Here is a 21920-nt window from a genome sequence, read left to right as displayed (position 1 = left end):
ACTTTTGTCCAATTAATATTTTTTACGGTTAATAAAATATATGATTACTAAGCAATTTAGATATCTACAACAGCCTAAATTTAAAACCAATGTCAACATTAAAATCACAATGCTCAAATTATTAAACAGAGCAAAAATAATCCTTAAATCTTTTTTAAATGATGAATAATTAGTTTTGTCTAGTATTGAATTCTAATAGAATTATGGCCCACTTTCCCAGGAAACATTTCAGTTACGGACCATCTCCTTTTCTTTATTTTACTTTTATGGTTTACTTTTATACAATAAAAGTAAACCATAAAAGTAAAATAAATACAAATATCAATAAGAATGCAGAGACTTAAAGAAGACCATTAGGTTTTGCCGCAGAGAACCACGAAAAATATCAAGAAATAACAAAATATATAGAAAATAACAAAATACTAGAAAAATATTTAAATCAAAATCTCATAAGAGTTTGAAATTAAAAAAAACTTGTTCAGTTTACCTTAATATACTTTATAAAATACTATTTTCATAAAAACATAAGATGAGAATCCGATAAACTATTACATGTATTCATTCGATATAAAAGTGATAGTGATTTTTGATATAAAAGTGATTTGATATAAAAGATATTACAGGTATTCATTCGATATAAAAGTGTTTAAAATATTAAGGTTTCTTCAATAGATAAAAAGATTTCTTTTAGTTTTTTTTAAATAAAGGGTAATTCCATTAAAGGGAAAAATCAAAGTTTTTCAAAATTATTCTGTTCCACAGAAAAACTCGAAATAAAATACTTGACTTTCCAAAATTGGTTTGAAAAAAAAAAAAGATTTAACTTTTGACCCCAAAAGTTAAATCTAATAAATTGGAAGATACAATTGAATTACTATGTATCAACTGTTTACGGTTGCTTAAATAACTTTTTAGTAACATTAAAACGCTTCCTTAGATTTCCATATTACTCAAACTTTTTTAATAGAATTTTTTGATCAATTGAATCCAGAGGCTTTTGATAAGCCAATCAAAAATCCCAACGTATATTTGGATTTCTCAAAAAATTCAGCAATACTGCGGGTAATTTGGAGTATTGTGTGTTCTTTTGAATTACTTTTTTTAAAACCATACTTTTTTGGTATAGTAAATTGTTCGAAGATAAATGATTGAAAATTACGTTATATAAAATTCTCCCTTAAACTAAAAAAAAGGACAATATAGAGATTAGGCCATAATTAAAAACATTGGTTGCATCACTTCTCTTAAATATCGGTAAAACTCTGTCAAATTTAGGAAAAACTACCTGCTTCATTGAACAATGTAAAAAATTAAAAAGAATATTTTTAATAACATCATTAGAATCGATAATTACGTTACAATTAATATCATCGTGACCAACTGATTATTGTCTAAGCATTTTAAAGAAGAGTTCAAACTCCTCAAAGGATAATTTAAAGGAATTTAAGCACGAAGTTATTGGAAGAGCATAATCATTTATTTTATTTGTCAAGATAGGAATTTTTTCAGTAAGATTAGGACCAACCGATACAAAAAACTTATTTAATTCATCAGCTACTACACTTTGATCATAAAAAATTTCATCGTTAATTTTAAAAACTTTAGGCAATGCACTTGTTTCATCTTTCTGTGCACTCGTGGGTTCCCTTTTAACTCGAAAATTATAAATTCCGTGAAAATTCACGGAAATTAAGAAGCAATTCTGGCCTTTTTCCGTGAAAATAGTATTTCTTCTTTTTTCGGAGTCAACCAATCAACGTTTAAAAAATTTTAAGAAAATAAGGGAGACGAGTATTGTTGAGTATGAATATTTATAATTTACAGACAATCAATTTATGTAGGTATAATTTTAATATCCATTGACATATTGTCATAAAACTGACATACATATCGTCAATAAAAAGTAAAATCAATTTAGTTATATTGTTTTTGATATTTTTTTTGAAACAAGCAAGTATTTGTGCAAACATTTGCTATGTTTTCGAAAGTTTAAAGTAATTTTCGCTTAATAAAAACTTTTTTTGCTTAAAGATTAAGCAAACGTTATATTAAAACTTATTTTAGTTTAATAGATAGTATAATTTTAGTATAACTTCGTTTACTTAAACTCTCTCTCTCACTCTCTCTCTCTCTCTCTCTCTCTCTCTATATATATATATATATATATATATATATATATATATATATATATATATATATATATATATATATATATATATATATAATAAAATGATAATTTAATATATTAGCGTTTATATAACTTAACGATAAGTACATACTAATTATAAGTTGTCTTATATTTAATACTTATTAAAATTTTACTTTAACATTTTTAGACTTTTTAGCTTTAATTGATGTATCCTGTTACTATTGGCACACTAAAAGAACAACGGTTAAACAGAATCTGTTTGTTTTTTGAAATTTATGTGTTTTTTTTAACAGGTACATAAAATGTTGATATAGTTATAGAAAATGCAATAGTGCTAGAAGGTATGATAACATAACTGCAAGGTAACACAGCTAAAAACCTTTCATTCATTATATGAAAGACTGTATAAAGCTGCCTTGACTATAAGCTAAGCTCTGTGACATAAGCGCAACTTATAGGTTCCTTCTAGAAATGTTTTACTTCTATTTTGTTATTGGAATGGTTATTTTGAACGCTGTACGTATATATGTATATATGTTTATTTATTCAAGTTTTTTACCGGTAATTTTTTGTAATTTACCGGTTAATTTTGCTACGGAAACAGGCGTGTGCTGGTGCACCGGTATGCCGTCTTAAAAATTGTAAGACCTAGGCCCCTTACCAAATAGGTACCAGTAGTTTCAGTTAAATTCAGTAATTTAATTTCATAATCGCATTTTTTTAAATAAAATAATAATTTAAATGAAATGAAACTAGTTTATAATGTTAACGTTATTATAGATTTATCGTTATTATAGATTTATATTATAGATTTGGAGTGGTGAACCTAATTAATGTTATATACTTATATATAATAAAATAATAATATTAAGACATGAATTTGAAATTAGTACACAGAAAAGTTAATGTAAAAGTGGCCGACTATTGGAACAATGGTATATCGATATGAGTGGAAAAAGTATAAATATTAAAACTTCAATAACTATTATCACGTAGTACGTACGTAGTCTTTGTTGTGTTTCGTATGTATTACTATGATTTTTTTTTGTTTAATACATAATAATTTATTAAAACACTATATTTGCTCGCTTAAACGAAAAGAAATGAAATTTTTTTTTCCACCAACTGTTTTAAGTGAGAATTTCACAGTACAGCAAATTAATTAGCAAATGAAGTTTAATGTATTTCTGAAAAAGTTGTAACCAATTCACCCCTAAAATCACAAATTCATATAATATCCAATATTATAACTGTTTTAAGTCAGAATTCCACTGAACGTCAAACAAATCAGAATACAGAGTCAAATTAAATTGAATGTATTCTGAAAAAGTTGCACCTAATTTGTCGATAAAATCACAAGTTCATAATACATCCATATTGATTCAATACATTTTTTTTTTTCACCTTCTGCATCTGTTTCTACTGATATATAAATTTCTACAGGCTCTGGAAATTTATTATCTGAGAATATATAAAAAGAATTATCAAGTCATCAGATACGTTGAGTATCAACAACGACTTTATCTCAGTATAGTGAACGTGAACTCTCAAAGACTTTTGAACATTCAGATCTGCCACACATAGATATTGCCGATAAAATTAATTTGAACGAATTTTGAATGAATTTGTGGAACGAGTTGTAGCTTTAAACAAAGTGATTTCATCTTCAGGACACGGTTTATTTGATTTATTAAAGTTAACTTTAAATTCTATGAGCATTAGCTTAGATAGTTGTGTAGCAGATACTTTTGATTGTGCTGCCAATATGAATGGCCAATATAAAGGACTTCAATCAAAACTCAAGGAAGTGCTCCCAAGGCATTATACATGGTACTACGCTCTTGTGTTAAATCTAGTCTTACAACAAACTACTTCTTGTTCAATTACAGTTATTTTTATTTTTGGACTACGAGAATTTTTAGTTTTTTTCAAAGAATCTTACTAAAAACTCAATGTTTATTAAAATCAGAATAATCCCAGTCGTTCGTCACATTTGATAAATATTGTTAAAACTCGATGGCGGTCTGAAAATGATGCGGTTATTAATATATTTGGTCGTCTTGATCTGTAGAATGAAAGAACCGAGAATGATGACAGAAAACAACCTGTATGTGTGCAAATTGCATTTGCACTTTATGAAATTTCGACTTATCCTTTATGAAACAGCATTAACAGAAATAATGTTTTTGAAAATACTTAAGTTTACTAAAACTCTATCTGATTACCTACAAACATCTAGTCTAGATTATATTCAAGCATGGAAAAAATCATGGAACAATACAGTCTTTAAATAAAAACCAAATATAATTTTTACCAGTCTGTGCAGGAGCAAAAATATGCATTAAATTTGTATCCAGTGTAATTTGGGAAGATGGGTCAGAAATTGATATAGAATTAGAGCTTTCTGAAAACACTATTCCAAAACGTTATGGAGAAAATTCAAGTATAAACCAAACGTGGAGATGGATTTATTCCCGAAAATGCTTATAAAATCAAAACATTTAACGTTGTTATAAATAATATTATGGCTTGCTTAGAATGTAGATCCAAGAAGGTTTGAAGAAATTACAAAAAATGGAATTCATTCTAAAGCTATTCATAAAACTTGTGAACTTCTACCTCCTACCAATAAACATCAATTAGGAGAATAATTATTATTGTTTGTGAAATTCTGGCCTTAAATACCCAACTGATATTAGAGATGTACATGATGTATACCAAAACCAAAGCAATTTGCAATAAAATTTTGAAATCTCTCAGGAAAATGATAATAATAAGTGTACAAGAAAAAAAAACTGTAACTCATGTTTATAATCAATAAGTATATATTGAATTCATAAATAATGTTTATAACAAATATTATTTATGAATTCAATATATACTCTTTAGATTATAATGAATTATTTGAAGTATAGAAGTTTCTTTTAACAATTCCTCTAGTTTTCAAAACTTAAAATTATAAAAACACGTTTAAGAAGTTGTTTAACACAGGAGAATTCGGAATCATTGTTTTTGATGAACTGTGAAAGGGAATTGTTGACAGACATTACACCGGATCAAGTCATCGACTTAATATGTGAAAAAAGTACCGAAACGTTAAGAATGGTAAAAGTTTAGTCATTAAACATTTTATTAAACTATTTAAACTATTTGCATATTTTATTAAACTATTGAACTATTTCTAATAACATTCTATTAATATTTTATAATTTATACCACGCAATTAAGATCTCTTAAATAAAAATAATTGTGTTAATATTGTTGTGTTTTTTTTTTTTTAAAGGATTAAATTAAAATGGAAGTTTGGTTTATTACTTAGGTTCATGTTAATTGTATAGTTTTTTCTTAATGTAAGAAATGGGTAGATAACCAGGCTATTATTATAGGTATACATGGAACCCATTGCTATTAGTATCTTGTATATAGTAAGTGGGCCCTAATTATATCCAGTTTCCCGATGGGTAAAATGGACCCTATTACACGCCTGTATGTTAGGATTGTTTTAATTCCTGATTGCTGAATATTTTTATCTAATAAAGAACGTACTATAAATATTAACTTAATTTATTTTCTTGACAATAAATTAAAAATATAAAGTTGTAAAGCATTCTATTATTTGAACTTAACGCTTGAGTAAACATGTCGACTCTAACTAAAAAACATTTGAATTAGATGTTGGTTTGTTTTGCAAGTTTTTTATTGTTAAAGAAAGTTATTTTTTTAATTTCGTTTTAAAAGATTGTTTAAAAGACCTTTTAATGGATAAAAGTTTAATCAGGAATTACTATAACCTTACAGAAACGAGTGATGAAGTCATTTGTAAACAATGCATAAAAAGAATTAAAACAGCAGATAAAAGTATTAGTTGTTTACATGCCCATCAAAAGAGTCAACATAAAATTAATGTGTTAAAAAGAAATATAGAAGAATGCTCAAAAGAACCGACAGTTGCAATAGCATCGAAAATTACTTCTTTTATCAAAAAAAGAGACGAATCTCTTGAAGCTGTACTTTCAAAAATGATTGCGCAAGATGATGATTGCACAAGATGATAATTGTACAAGATGATGATTGCACAAGATGGCATTCCTTTTAATAAAATTTGTACATCTAAAGATTCTGAACGTTTAAAGATGTTACTAAAAACAAAAGGGTGTACCCTTTAGAGTTACAAAAATCGCGCAAACCATTACAAAAAAGTAATTCCGATAAAATGAGGAAAGAAGTTGTAAAGGTAATATCACAGAATAAGTTCAATAAAATAGCTTATAGCCTTAACTTAAATGAATGGATATCAAATAAAAACCGTCGGTGTTTAAATATTTTTCGTGGAATTCATGGAAATGACGGTAACTTTTGGAACCTTGGATTAATTCGGATTTATGAATCCGCACCTGCTGAGGTATGCGCAGGACTAATTGAAAAGAAGCTTAAAGAGTTTAATACAGCTTTGTCAAATATTGTGTGCATAACATCAGACGGAGCTGCCGTTAACAAGAGAACGGTAAAGTGACTTATTAAAAACCATTAGTTTTGTATTGTTCATGGCCTACAATTGGCAATCATAGAAGTACTTTATAATATTAGTTCAACAGATGTACAAGATGTTAATGAACATGATGGTAATGTATTACTTAATGTTGTTTCTGATTCTGATTATTCGGAAATTGAATTTGAAAATTTTTGAAGTAGACCACGAAGATATTGACACTACCCAACTTGTTCTACAAAACGCAGAGCTAAATTCTTTAATTACAAAAATTTGAAAAGTTGTAAAACTTTTCAGAAAATCACCAACCAAAAATGATAAACTACTGCAAAAATACGTTAAAGAAACTGCTGGAAAAGAACTTTCTTTAATCTTAGACTCTAAAACTAGATGGAGTAGTTTATTAAGTCAGCTGGAAAGATTTTTAAAACATAAAGATGCTGTTCGAAAAAGTCTAATAGATTTTAAAATTTACATAGATTTTAATGAAAGTGAAGTAAAATTACTTTCAAATATAATATCAAGCTTGCAACCTATCAGGTTGGCCGTTGAAACACTCTGCACTGAAAAGGCAAATTTATATGTAGGCGATCTTAAATTAAAATTTATGTTAGACGAGTTAAGTAACCAAAACACTTTTTTAAGTATTGCACTAAAAAATAAATTAATAAGTTGTATTAAAGAAAGAAGAATGATGTTTTCAGACGTGTTACAATATATAACAGACCATAATGTTATTATTTCTGTTAAAGACAATTATGAAATTTTTCACATCAGCAGTAAAGCCGTAATCATTAAAACTATTGTTGATATTGTAAAAATATTTTGTACAATAATGCGCAATCTAGAGAGAGTATTTAAAGACACCTAAATAAATCAGATTCGGATTTAAATAACGACCTCATTACTCTTAAACCAAATGCTGTTTTTTCTATGAAGGAAAAACTTCATCTTTTTCTGAAAAAAAAAAGGGACAAGAATAAAGGAACAACTGTTTTAGAAGAAAGTGACACATAAGGTTTAAAAAAAGTTATAAAAAAAGAGTCGGAGTACTTTTGACAAGAAAATATACGAGGGAAGTACATATAAATTTGAATTTGAATATTTTTAATGTTATTTGTAACTTATATTATAATTTTGTAAATTGTAGTTTGTTTTTTGTTTTTAAATACTTTTTAAAAGATTAATTGAAAATTGACTATATATATGTGGACATATATATAGTCAATTTATTTATTTATTTATTTTATTTTTTATTTTTTTTTTGATTTATTTATTATTAATTGTTTTTAACGATTTTCATGTGAGTGTGTATTGTCTATAATTGTTAAATGTGTTGATTTTAATTAGTTTATTATTGTTTTATTGTATTGAAAAATGATATTTAATAAAAATGGTATTATAAAAATTGTATTGATTTATTGATATATGAAGCTTATCGGTAATTTACCGATTTACCGGTATTACAATTTTCATTTACCGAATTACCGGTTAATCAAAAAGTCGGTAAATTTACAAATTCTACTAAACTATGTATTTGGTATAATATCCAATCGCCACAACTCAGAAAAAAGTTACCCTTGGTTTCTCTGCGAGGTAAAACTTTTGATCTTTTTTGTTTTATTTATTGTAAAAGTTTGCGTTACGTAATTTATGGACGATCCCTAAAGCAAAAAGAACAACACGTGTCAAAAATGGTTCCCATTCCGTGAAATTATCTATTACTATTTACCATAAATACCAGATAGATATCCATATATATACATTTATATACAGGGCCGTACCAAGGGCGGGGCCGGCCGGGCCGCGGCCTGAGGCGCCAAAATTAGGAGGGCGCAAATTTTATTAAATTAAAAAAACAATAATCAGTTTATGAAACAAATTTTCGCTGCTGTTGATAAGAAAATTAATTAAATTCCGCCACTTGACACAGACTCGTAAATATTAAAACTCATTTACTGAACAAAAGAGCGCCCTTTTACACTTGCATACCTTTGATAACTTGAATATTATGATTGTATTATGAATCGAACCAAAAATTATCTGGTGCTGAATTTAAGAAGAAAAGAAAACAGTGCCAAGAAAGTGACGAGAAACTACAAAACTGTTTCAAATAGTGGTTGGTAACAAACTCAGTGGAAAAACAAATTTTTTCAGAGGATATTTGTATTGAAGTTAATGACAATTTAACAGATCCTATAATTGACTTAAGTTCATATCATCATTTGGAATTAATTGAAGAGTAGATTTTCATCAGCCAAAGTTAGGTAGAATTTTGCACAACTGAATCAGAACCAACAAGGGAAGATGGAAATGCCCAACTTGCAGACCCAGCTGAAATGGACGAGGATGAACGTCATTCAGAAATCTCAGAAATTCCAGAGGTCTCGGAAGAAAATTTTCAACATAGGGATCCAGCAACATGGCCTAAAATAACGAACAAAACAAAATACTTTTTGATTAAAGCAAGCAATTTTTGATTAGAGCAAGACAAATGAGAATTTTTCCCAAACACGCTTTGTAATTTTGACAACAGAATGCGACATTTCAGCTCAAAATGATATGAAAAAATTCATCCCAATGGTGAAAAAATTGTTCGCACTTGGCTGCAGTACAGCAACAAAAAAGATTCTTTATTTTGTTTTTGCTGTTTGTTATTTTCAACAACAAAACCAACAATTTCTCAGAAATTTCCAAAGGGTTTTGTTGCTGGAAAAACTAAACCCAAGAATTTCTGAGCATGAAAACAGCAATGAGCACCAACGATGCTATTCTGATTGGAAAACTCTTGAAAAAAACCTCAAGGAAGGAAAATCCCTGGATTCTGATCGGCTGAGAGTTATCAGTAGAGAGAGGAAAAAGTGGAGAGACACCTTGAAAATGATTGTTGATGCAATTTTGTTCTGTGCCAAGAACAATCTTGCCCTTCGGGGAACAACAGAAGACATCGGTCAACAAAACAGTGGCATTTTTCTAAGCTTAATTGAGTTGATTAGCCATTATTATCCTTTAGTGGCTGAACACATTGCGTCCGTTAAAGCAAAAAAAACTACAACACCCTACTTTTCTCCTCAAATTCAAAATGAGCTGATTGAATTACTTGGGCAGAAAGTCAGGAACTTTTGTCAAACATCAAAGAAGCTAAATACTACTCTGTTCTGTATGACTGCACCCAGATGCCTCCCACAAAAAGCAGAAGACTCAGATCATCAGGTATGTCCACATCAGTAATGAAACCTTCAAAATTAAGGAAAGCTTTATGGACTTCATTAAATCTCACCAAAAAACCGGAAAAGGTCTTCCAACATAAATAAATGAAAAATTGGAGAAGGATGGTCTAAACATATCCGATTGCCGGGGCCAAGGCTATGGCAATGGAGCCAATATGTCTGGAAAATATAATGGCGTCAAAGCTCACATCCATTCTCTTAATGAGTCAGCAAGATTTGTTCTAATGCGCAGCTCACGCTTTAAATCTTGTTGGTGTTCATGCTGCTGAGGTTTCTCCACTCATGATTACCTTTTTTTGAAAAGGTTCAAGCCATCCTTAACTTTTTTCAAGCTCCACGTCAAGATGGGAAAAACTGATGAAAACGTTGACCATCTCATTAAAGGAAAAATGTGACACAAGATGGTCTGCCAAAAAAGAAGCAATCACACCATTGCACCAACAAATCAAAGACGTTCTTCAAGTTTTGGAATCCATCATCCACAATCCCATGACAAATGCTGTCACAGTTAGCAGTGCAAAAGAACTTCTCATTCAAATTGATTTCAGTTTTTGTGTTAGTTGGATTTCTAGTGTCAAATTCTTTTTCTAATTGACCGGGAAAACAAACTGCTTCAGTCAAAAACCATTTCAATTGACATTGCCGCAAGAAAAATGAAAGGATTAAAGGCTTCTATTTAGAATCTTCGAGATGTTGATGTGGACAACTTTATCAAAGATACCACAGAAAAAGTTAACAAGAGCGGAATTGATGGTGGCTTTCCAATCAAGAAGAGGCGCAAAGTGAAGCGGATGGCACTTTATAAAGCTGAAGATGACACTCACCTTCTCACAGCAGAAACAGAATTCGGATCTCAGTGCAACCTTGTGTTTGACAGCATTATTACACAAATTGAGTGGCGGTTTGAGGCTATGTCTGCTGTATCCTCTAATTTTGACTTCCTCAGAGGGAATTCACTTTCTAAAAGTTCAATGGATGAACTCAAGAAAAAAGCTGAAAATTTATCTCAAATTTATAAGGCAGATTTAGATTCTTCCGATTTCCAGTCAAAAATGGCAAGCTTTAAATATCAAGCTGCCGCAATGATGGACAACTTTGAAAAATCTAGCCCGATCAACATTTTGCAGCTCATTTATAAATATTCTTTGAACGCAATTTTCTTTTCTTGCCCGAAGCGCAATATTGGCTCGATACGGCCCTGTTTATATATACAGTAAATATGGAGCGAAAAAATATGTATAATAATTGAAATTAAACAACAGTATTTAAAGTTCGTGAATTAAATACATAAGTAAATGCACTAGATTTTCAACTGTTATCAAAGTTTCACAGCATCAAACTGGATTGCAGTTGAGTTGTCTTGAAATATGGAATCACTTAATTTGTCTTGAAATATGGAATCACTTAATTTATTAAGCCGCAAACTGCACTGGTTTTATAATCCAATTAGAAATAATGTTTCCAATTGGATTATGAAACCCATGCATACGGTCATCTTCATTTCCAGATATGATGAGAGAAACGGCGAAATTGTGTTTCCTAACAATTTCGAACTTTTCTGCAATTGATTTTCTTATATCAAATGTTGCACATTTTGCTATTCTTTTATTTGAAACATTTGCAATGCTTTCATGTTGAGTATTATTGTATGTGTTGCTTGATCTGACGTCTTTGATAATTGGTTTAATTTTGACATTATCATCATTTGATAATTTTAACAATACATATGCCACTGCATTAATAGATTACAAAGGTTTCAACATTTTTATTTAAATATCGCTTCTTTATTGCTTTTCAAGGAACCGTAGTAATTAAAGCCTTTAAAAGTATTCACAAAATAAAACGTGGTTTGGTTGCAAAAATAGATTTTGCCGCAAAATATTTTATTGGAGTAAAAATCTCAAAAGGGGAGTAAAAATTTAGTATAAGATTTTTATTAGGGAGTAAAAAAAACGAGGGAGTAAAAATCTCATGCTACACCAGTTGGGTATATTTTAACATATCATAGTTATAATAAATTAGGATATCAGGATTAAAAGTGTAAAGTGAATAGAATAATTCTTTTATTTTGGAAATTCTCGTAATATCAGCTAATTTTGTAATTAATTTAATTATCACAATGTGTGATTGTCATCATGTTGTTAAGATATTGAAACTGCTCCAAAGGTAATAGAAATGAACTCTTTATTATCTGATTGCTTGACTTTAAGTAAGCGCTTTACCAAGCAAGCTTTTACCTATTCGTAAAATTCTCTTTTTTATTAAAAAAGTTTTTTTTTCTCCTCCATATTAAAAAGCCAGAGATTGTCGACCGTGATTTATATATAGATGTTTAAATACACATTCATGTTCTTTTGTTCAACTTAATTAGTCCAATGTCATGTGAATCCTTCTCCGCATACACTTTTTTGCACCATAAATGTGTATCTAAAGGATTTAGTTCATGTAAACCAAATACTATCATGTTCTTTAAAATTTACTTATTTCTCTGTGAACACACTTTTGCAATATTTGTTTACCACTTAAATTGTCGAAATTGCTACATACCATCTATCCTTAGAGATGACTAAAAAAGTGTCCTAAATAAATTAAAAAGTGTTTGCAATACGATTTACATTGTTACGAGAGGTATTTATTTTTAATCTATATTCGACATTTTTTCTAAACACAGCCTAAATGCTTTTTAAAAATCGGCAAGTTTTCAACAATTAAAGCCAAAATCATATGAAATTTGTTGCAAACTGTTAATATTTGCTAATACAAATTTTGTTACTTTACACAGAAAATATCAAAAATTCGTCATGTATAAGAGTGAGATTTCTCTGAAAATAACCAAAATCACTTCTTAATTTCCGTGAATTTTTACGGAAAATAGCGAAAACTCCTCCATTTAGATGACTTGAAAATATTTACATTCTCGTTTTCAAAAAAACATGCGCGCGCATACTTGTAGGAAAAATAAGACAAATAATCAAATAAAAGCAAAAAACATTAAGATGTTTGAATGTTTTGTTAGGAAACTTATTCACTTATTGATTTTTTAACAACAATTAAATTATTTCAACCAGTTGTTGTGTCATTAGTTATTAGTTACTCAAAAAGATGTGAAAACTAATATGGATTTACAATTTATAAAGTTTCTTTTCGAAAATCAGCATTTAAAAGAAGATGTAGACCTGTGCCCACCAGGCACAACTCAGAAAAAACTTAAGCTTCTCAGCGGGCACAGACGTCTGTGGGACGTTTTCACGACGTCTTACGGACGTCACAAGTCCAAAAGACGTCCATCAGACGTCAATTGGACATTTTGTGGCAATAGACGTCTGAAGGTTTTAAACACTTGAGTGTTTAAAACCTTCTAAAACAAAAAAAATAACTCGTGCCAAAAATGGATTTCATTCCGCGAAATTAACTATTACTATTAATAATAAATACCAGTTAAATTATTAATGGTTTCACCTTTACGGAAACGTAGTACTATATTATAAAAACTCTCCGTAAAAAATGTAAAACCACTGATGAAAGCATGTGACATTTTAATTTGACTTTAAAACCTTAAAAAGTACGTATTAAACTCGAGTAAAACTGCCCGTTATATACACGTGTTTTTGGTTTATGCCTGGATTGTGACAACACATGTCTATACAGGCTTTAATTCCGAGTAGGAAACCAGATGTGCCGGTGGCTATATTCATGCTGACATAGTGCTGATTCTTATCACTTACTACTATTCGATAACTATTGTGTTATTCGATAACTATTGTGTTTTTATATGTAAAATAATATGATTGTATCGATAGGTTTTATTATATGACTGTGAGGGTCGCTCAAATTGTTAGATAATACCATGTTGAGTATGAACGCCTTTGATCATTTTAACATGAGTGTAGTTCATTAATGTCAATGTATATAATCAGGGTGGCAACAAATTTTCATGCTTATTTTCATTATTTTTCCATAAAATTTTAACATACAAAGCAACAAAATGTTTCACATAGCCCTCACCGTACTTTTACCCAGAAACATAAACTTGTTTTTTGCTCTCATCAACTTTTAAATAATGATGTTATTATAAGATTTTTAAAATAGATTTTTTGTAATCCTGTTTTGATTGTCAATTCAAACAATATCTTATAGTTTGCAATTAAATCAATAAAAATTCCCTGACCTTTGCTTAATTTCTTTAATTTCCTGACTTTAGCAGGATGCCCAAGTTGCTGGCCACCCTGATTATTCATAAACAATTAAGGTAAATTTATAGAAAGGCATTATATTATTATTTTCAGCTTAAAAATCTACACACATTTTAAAGGAGGGTATTAGTTAATTTGTCTGTTGTCTATTTTAAAAACTTTTTCATCACCTTTTTGTACTGTACTAAACTCATTTTGTTTTAACAGTTTTTAAAGTTTTTAAAATTACCAAATTTTTTTACAATGCTATAACTTTTCAAAGACTAGATCTCTACCATTTGATGTAACTTTCCTACCATTTTCTGTTAATCTGTTACTACTTCTTGCTGCATTTGTCAATATTAGGTGTCTCTAACCACTGCATCTCGGATGCTAAACTGCTACTACTTAAAAATATTCAATTATGATGTTGTTATTCATTAAATTGCAAAAGGGTTTTAAAAGCAATATGTATTGAAAAAGCTTATTACAATTTTTGTTGTTGTTGCTTTACGAGAACAATCTGAATGTAAAATTTGCAGAAGAACATAAAATATATTCATAAAAGTTTTTAATAGCAATCAAAGTTCATAAAAAAAAAATTTATTTTTACAATATATAAAACAAAAGTAACTAATTATTTATGTAATTAGTTACATTTTTTATGTAACTAATTATTTCCATCATTTTTCAAAAAGAAGACAAAATTTAAATGGAACTAATTTTTTTAATAATTTTTTAAAAAAAAGACAAAACTTTATTTAAGGATATAAAAAAAATACAAAAAACATATATAAAGTGTATTTATAATTTGAACTTATGAATTAATACTTAAATTCATACCTAAAGTTTTATGGTCTTCTGCTTACAAGTATGCGCGTGTGTCGTTTACAAAAAGAAGTGACGTTGCGCGAAAAGTCATTTATTAAGTTCCGTGAATTTTCACGGAAAATAACATTAAGCCTTATAATTTCCCAAGTACGTTTTGAATAAGACTAATTACGCTCCAGCAAGTTAGAATAGTACAAATTTTTTTTTTTTTTTTCTGTTGTCTTTTAAATTTTTATTATCCCCATTGTCACTCTCTACATCCGCTAATTCATTCATTCAGTCGTTCTGCAATCCACGTCTTTGCTTGATGTGTGTAACATGGCGAGGCATCCCGTCCATCTTGACTACTTGATGGCACCTGGATGCCACTTAGTTACAAATCGCGCCATGGGGGGTTTCAACCAAAGACGTTTGCCAACTCGAGAAGTTTCTTTCTTCCTCCCTGAGATGTTGATATTTTGTTCCAATCCTTTACGTGTTCCTTCCCTTATACGTATGCAGTTCGTCCATTGGGCTCACAACTGTTTTTTTAGTCGAGACGTTATACCAATATATGACCTTTGGTATTGCGGTCCTTGATCACTCTGCTGTTTGATTAACAATGCTGTGATTTCTCTCGACAATACTATTTCCCAACGGACTATATGCTGCTTGATGCCTTAAACGTACATCCAGTTTCTCTAAGAATTTTATGATTTCTTCACTTCTGAATGCGGAATGATTGTCTGTCAGAATTTGTTTAGGTGCTCCTTTTTAGCAAAATATGGCCACAATGACGCCACAATGCAAACCTTGAGGGGCCGCAGTTGATCAAACTTAGATATCAGCTTCACATCGATTTTCAAATTGTAATCGTCGACTAATTTCCGAAATACGTTTACTCTTCGTAATACGTTAACTCTTTGTAGAATTAACATTTCACTTGATGCTTTTGACTTTATTCGTGATTTCCCTATCAAGGCGTCAGAGATCCAATGAAAAACTGACATAGAGTTCTTGAATAATTGCAGCCTGTTCAGTTTCCATGACAATGCCATATTAATACCACGCAAAACGGCTTCCAATTTTGCCATATTTATGAGAACTTCAGATTGGGTTTTGCGCAACTATATTGCGTATTCAATAGTGACTTCACCAATTTGAACAAGAGCTCCTAATGCCAAGTAACTGGCGTCAACCCACGCGTTGTCTTCGCTGCCACGCACTTCCAATCTCTACAAGCGGGTTCATTTTCTTTTACTTTTTCTAGTACCTCCTCGAAGTACGCCTTCAAAGCGCACTTCCTCAGACGAAAGGATGATAACTCCTCTAGTAACCGTATTTTATTCATGCCTAACATTATGTCTGCTCTAAAAGGACGGAAATTTGCTACCAAAACTTGATCGTTCACACGGACCCCATTAACTTTAAGGGAAACCTTTGTTGATCCAACACATTTTTTAAATTTTATCTCCAACTGTTGTTACTTCCAAATTTCTTAATTGTGCAAGTTAGTTATCAGCAACTAGTCTTCGAAATAGTCTTCGAACATCCAGTATCCACAATAGCTTTTACGGCTCTTCCATTAACTTTTATTTAAATAAAAATATATATATATGCGCTTATTCCATGGTTTCTTGAGAGCGAGTTAGCGCACAACACTCGCTCTCCTGATAATTTCTCTGCTTCTTGTTCATTACATTTGAAACATCGCATGGTTTTCTTTGGTGCTGCACAATTCCTTGTAATGTGGTTTGAGCCCTGGCAGTTGTTGCATACCACGGATTTGAGTAATCTTGTTTTCGGGCCAAAGCAGGTGGTGGCAGCAGTGGCATTCATTCCTTTTTTGTCAACTTAGTTTAAAGCGACTCTAAATGGTTTCTCTTGTGGCTCGAAATCTCCATCATATTGCTTCTGGTAATCCAACAACAAACTATCCTCTCCGCTTCATCCGAGAGCTTCGCCAGATATGCAAAACGTTTTAAGTCCACCAGAAAAATATCTACTTGTTCTCCATTGTTCAGTCTTCGCTTTATGAAAAACTTGTACGCTGCATAGGGATCCAGAGTGAAATTTTCTCCATAAACTGCGCAGACATCACTTTGCAGCAGTACAGGATAAAGCGTTGTCAACTCGACGCCTTGCATATTTTTAATCACTTTAGTTCGTTGAAATCAAATTGCAGCATCCGGCGTGCCATTATACTTTTCAAACGTATCCGGGAATCTCAAAGATAATTCCATCCAGTGCTCGGTTGATTCTTTACAAAATAAAATTACAACAATGTGGAGATTATGACGAAGATTCTTCACATACATACATACAAATATATATAAGTGAGCTTTAATATAACAAATTCCAATGTAAAAAGCTTCAGAAAGAAATATATACAAAATGTGATTAACTATACTTCAAAAAATACGTATATAAACTCTAATAAATTCTTGAACAACAACCAGTATTCTTGTCATTTTCCTTCTCTTTTCACAGTCTTTTCGGTTGCATTTATACATCTTCTTACCGAATGTTTTTTCGTTTTCCACAACGGACTATTATAGTCCGTTCGTTCGGCGTCGGCTGGTGGATTTACATAATGTTTTGGAACATTCGACAACGCAGTTAAAGTGATTATTTAAAAGTGCGTTCATATTAATAGAAAAAGTGGTCATTAAAGTGGTCAGATATGTCAGTTTTGAAAATACTTTTTTAAGAGATTTCGTGAAAATATCAATTGTTATAATATTGTTTATTAAAGTTGTTGACGATGGAGTTATTCTTGTTAAAAAGTTCTGTTGGTGTTCAAATAACTCATTATAAAAATTATTCACGCCACAATTGGTTTGGTATTGGAAATAATTCAAGTTAATGTTGCCTAATAAGCCACACTTTTTTTCATTAATGATTTTTTTTAAATATCATTTAAAAATACTTTCTGCAACAATAACAAATTGATATAAGCAAAAATATAGCTTGTATCAAGTTATAATTATTAATATCATTATTATTATTGTTATTATTGTTATTATTATTGTTATTGTTATTATTATTATTGTTATTATTATTATTATTATTAGGTGCGGGTGTCAGGTGGTGGACAAACATAACAGACAACATTTTATGATTCAGTTTACATTAAAACTAAACTAATTTCTCCGTATAAATATGATGAACTAGTGCTGGAAAATTCATTGTCTTAAAATTATTTGTCTTAAAGTTGGCGCCAAAATAAACAGCTAAAATACTCAATCGCTTTCGCATCAAACATTACAATATTTAAGTATTTATGGTTTGCGCCATCTTATCTCATCCGAGAAAACTGCTTTTTTTTTTTTCGGAGGCCCCGGAAGGGCCCTAAGAAGTTTTTTTATGCAACTTAAAAAGATTACTTGAATTCATTTTAAACTTATTAATGCTTACACAACAGTTTTCAAGGTTATACCGTTGGGCTACAGAGTTCAAAGAGTAAAAACAGAAACAACAAGTCCCAGTCTTTCCTTCCGATATAAACCGGTAGTGAAAAATTTTGAATAATTAAAAAGGTATTATGGATATTTAAAAAAACTTTATGGAGTAAAAAACAAAAAACGAAAGTAACCTGTCGTAAAAGGACACAATACTCAGTTTATAAAAAATAAGAAACAAAAAAAAACTTGTGGCGTTTTATCAATTATTCTTACAGTAAACATTTATAATAATACTGTATTTAAACGATTAATGTCCGACATTAAATGTTTTAAATGTTATGTAGTTTGCTGATAATTCCAATCTTTTTTATTCAAAGATAAAAAAATTTAAATGCAATAAATACAGTTTGTAAAATTTTAAATTCAATGAAAAACTATTCAAATAAATGTGTAGAGTAAGACGGGATCAAATGAAGTTGTTTAGTATTTTAGTTAAGATTTATTTTACAGGAAAATATTTTTAGGTTTTTTTTTATTAAGTTTTAGAGAGTTTTAAGCTGGATTTAAATATATTTAAATTCCTTTATTTCGAAGATACCTTTTTTATTGAAATTTTTCTTTTATCCTTAGATTTGGGGAGAATGAAATATGCAAGTGGTTCGGTAATTGTACCCCAATTGTATAATGGTAATGGTAAGGAAACCTTATGTTTGGAAAAATTTTCTTCATAATTTCTTTCATATTTTGTTGATATTTATTAATCAGTCCTAAGTACTTTATATTGCATTATTTTTAATAAAACTTAACGCAATTTTTTTTTTATTGATAACTTTCATGATTATCCCACTTTTGTCTTTCGCCGGAAAATTGTTAGCAAAAATTTATTTTATTGCCGAAGTTTTGTATGTGCTCATACTGTTTTATTTATCACTTATTTACTTATACGGCATCATCTGGATCACTTAAGTATCAACCTTTGTACAGACGTTTTGATTAAAAAATACTGTACGATGCAAAACAATTGCCAACAGCATTGATTCAATTTCCTATTGTACAATTTATTTTTTAGTTGCTACCAACTAATTTCGTTTAGCACCGCCTCTGCAAAATATGTTTTCTTGCCTGGATCACCAGAGAAGCAAATTTTATCAAAATTTTATATATGGCATATAATGTTTTTCTTAACAACTGTTTCTTTGAATTCGTTTTGCAGATAGTTGAATTATTTTGCTACTATTTCTTGCGCACAAGAAGTAGCTCTCTGTGATGAAATATTGCCGACAGCTCTGATGCTCAGTTTATGACTCCACCAGTTAATGAAAATTTTTGCCAATCTCTCATTGGTGAATTGTTAAGAAAGAAATAAAATTGACCTTAGTGCTGCAAATAGTCGATAACTAATTTGATGACGTCACTGTTAGCTTTTCTAAAGCCCCAATTGAATAATGATGTACGATATACCAGAGTTGATACAAGCTGTTGAGAAATTTTTTTTTAAACCACTGCCGTTATTATATCTATTTTATGGACATTCTTATATAGAGTTGCTTATGGTATGCTGAATAAATGAGCAGCATTGCTGATTGAAAATATAGTGCTTTGGACTTTTGTCACGATTTGTTCTTTGGTGTATGAATGTTCTTTTTTCTTTACCCACAAGTTTTTTTAAGACATTTTTAGAATAAATTTTATGTTAAAATGGTCATAATTAATTAAAATAATCTTTATTTTCCAAGTTGACATTTGCTAAAATACGTGTATTTCATTCAACCTCAGTTTACCGTTTCTGCTTTTAACGCATAACCTTTTACCGTAAATTCCAAATTTAATTCGGTATTTCTGTTAAAAAAAGTTACAAGTTACAAACAGAGCGAATAAAAAAATATTTTAATAATTGTTTCTTCAACTTTATTTACTCCCTGTTTTACTCTAGTTTATTTACTCCCTGTTTTACTCCAGTTTACAAGTAAAAGATTTTTATTAGTTATAAAAAAATTTTTTGTTTGTTTTGTAAACCCATTTAAGGTGATAATTTTACCAGCAAACTATCTATAGCGCATTTTCTTCATAGCACCTATATAGCCATTTTTAGTGGGCGACTCTATTTTTGCTCATCGGTTACTTAGTGAACCATTAGTGGCAGCCGTTAATGTTACTAGCCGATGAATAGTCACTGTATCACACATAGCGAATAGCCGCTTATAGCGAATGCCACATATAGTCGACTTAGTACCCGGTGAACAATACTCTAATGAACTGTTGTGTTCTCGATCTCAACCATAACAACAAACAACTCTTGTTTTATTTATTTTAAGATTTATTGTAATAATATATATATTAAAACGAATATCAATATAAACAATCATAACACACTATTTAATCTTTCTTACTAACTTACGAATAATATTAGTATCTACGTGTATTTGGAGAAATTTATTGATAATTTATTTATATTAAATCCCTTAGTTACCAGGACTCTGAGCATTTGAATATTGAAATTAAAAAAAAAATTAAAAAAAGTTATAAATAAGTAATTTCGGTAACATCAACGTTGTGTGGTATTTCAATAACATCTACGTTTTTAAAACAAAAAATTAGTACATGTTATTTTAGAGTATTTAGAGATAAGAAAAACCATTGTGTGAAATAAATTTGTCATAGCATGTTATCTCAGTTATACTTTGAAAACCGCAGATTAAGAAAAAAAATTTTTAAGAAATTTATTTTTTGTCGCATTAGAAATAGTAATTGCCACAATTTACTATGAACTGTTTTATATTTATTTAAGATATATGATGCTTCAATCAAGTTTCCGTCGATTGCTCTTCCCCTTAAACCCCCGTTCAGATTTTATATATGTTTTAACTTGGTTGCTATGGTACTTAATTTTGTAAAGAAACAACCTATTTTTACATTAACGTTGTTTTAACAGTATTTTATTTGCGCTAAATACACAATATTGGGCGTATGTATTAAAATGAGATTCACAATTCTTATGAGGTTAATTTTTTTTAGTTGCTATGAAAACCTTACTTTGCATAGCATTGCAACAACATATTTTCGGTAGTTGTTAGTAATTTAAATCCTAGCACTAACAGTAATTTAATTACTTTTAATATTAACTACTAACACTTGTAGTAACTTAATTACTAATAAGAATTAGTCTACGCGGCATAAGGTAACGCGGGGTTACATTGACAGGTGGGTAACATTGACACGTGTTATATTAAATGTTTTTACCAGTCACCAGTTGACTATTGTTTAAATTGTTTTAACCGACGCACAGTGGAGTATTTATGGTAAAGAGTTGATCAAAATTATTTTATGCCTTTTAACAATTAGATAAACAATTAAAAGCAGTTTGAAATCATAATATAATATTTAAAATAATTGTGCAGGTTTTTTTTTACTCAAAACACACTTTTGCATATAAACCATACAAAAAGAAGTTTAAAAAAAAAAAAATTAAAAAAAAAACTAAAAAATATAAACTGTTAAACTTCAATTAAAACATTAAATGCCTTAAGAGTAAAAATGTTTAAAAAAAGTGATGCAAATACAAACAATTAAAACAAAAGGAAATATACAAATACACATACTATAAAGGTGAAATAAACCCTACTATAAAGGTAAAAACAACATAAAATAAAAAAATATACTTAAAAA

General features: G+C 29.6%; 1 protein-coding gene across 4 annotated transcripts in view; it reads right to left on the bottom strand.

Annotated features, from left to right (window-relative positions):
• Positions 1–21920, bottom strand: part of LOC136079651 (uncharacterized) — a 103789-nt gene that overhangs the window by 56323 nt on the left and 25546 nt on the right. The gene's annotated exons all lie outside the window — the stretch shown is intronic.

The sequence above is a fragment of the Hydra vulgaris genome, chromosome 04, assembly GCF_038396675.1.
Source record: "Hydra vulgaris chromosome 04, alternate assembly HydraT2T_AEP".
NCBI lineage: Eukaryota > Metazoa > Cnidaria > Hydrozoa > Anthoathecata > Hydridae > Hydra > Hydra vulgaris.
The sequence above is the reverse complement of the archived record's forward strand: the minus strand, read 5'-3'. Positions and strand labels throughout refer to the sequence as shown.